Source organism: Gossypium arboreum, chromosome 6 (assembly GCF_025698485.1).
Source record: "Gossypium arboreum isolate Shixiya-1 chromosome 6, ASM2569848v2, whole genome shotgun sequence".
In the NCBI taxonomy this organism is placed as follows: Eukaryota; Viridiplantae; Streptophyta; class Magnoliopsida; order Malvales; family Malvaceae; genus Gossypium; species Gossypium arboreum.
Genome location: NC_069075.1, coordinates 98,660,047 through 98,661,006, shown reverse-complemented (window position 1 = coordinate 98,661,006; position 960 = coordinate 98,660,047). Strand labels below are relative to the sequence as shown.

At 39.6% G+C, this 960-nt stretch overlaps 1 non-coding gene across 1 annotated transcript; it reads left to right on the top strand.

Annotated features, from left to right (window-relative positions):
• The first annotated feature begins 853 nt into the window (after positions 1 to 853).
• LOC128294878 (small nucleolar RNA R71) lies at positions 854 to 960 on the top strand. The gene has a single exon (XR_008285185.1). It is a non-coding gene; the product is annotated as a small nucleolar RNA R71 (small nucleolar RNA).

Genomic DNA, 960 nt, shown 5'->3' with positions numbered 1-960 from the left:
AACAGCTAGTTGACTTTCCCCCTTTTCAATAAGCTTGTCCTCAACATCAATTAATCGGGGTTCTAGAATTTTACCACTTCACAATGCCACTGCCTTGATATGTTCTTTACCCAAATTTCTTAGATTCTGAGTATCGCTTGGCAAGATTCTTTGTGGTCTATTACGAAGCTCCATAGCTAATTGACCCATTGGTTTTCCAAATTTTTCAGTGTTGCTGCTTGACTCTGGATCAAAGCGTCATTCTTTTCTATATACGCTTTCAACAAGTTTTCCAAACTATTTGATGATTCAGCTTGAGGTGGTTTTGGAGCATACTGATTAAACCCCTGAGATTGGTTGGGTCTATGCTGCGTAAAGTTGTTGTTTGGTTCATTTCCTTGGTTGCTCCAAGAAACATTGGGGTGATTACGCCATGAGGGATTATAGAAGTTGGACTGGGGTCCTTTTCCACTCCTATTTTGATGTTGGTTCCCCACATAGTATACTGACTCAGGATTCAATGGGCAATTCTCAAAAGAATGACCTTCCCCTCAGTACACACAGGAAACTACTTCAAATAGACTTGGTGGCTGAGCTACAAAATTATTAGCACCATTAACGGTAAACTGCTTTAACATAGAGGAAATAGACGATACCTGAGCTGATAATGAAGTGAGAGCATCAACTTTATGAACTCCAGCTACATGTCTTCCTGAAGCTGTTCGATTTGTTGGCCATTGATAGTTGTTGCAATGATTCATAAACCTCATTATAAGACTTTGACAAAATTGCACCATTCACAGAAGTATCTACCAACAATCTTGTATGTGCATTGAGACCATTATAGAATGTCTCCAACTGGATACAATAAGGAATCCCATGATGAGGACACTTACGAAGTAACTCCTTGAATAGCTCCCAAGCCTCATACAAAGACTCGTCATCCAATTGTTGGAAAGTTATGATCTCGTTCCTCAACTT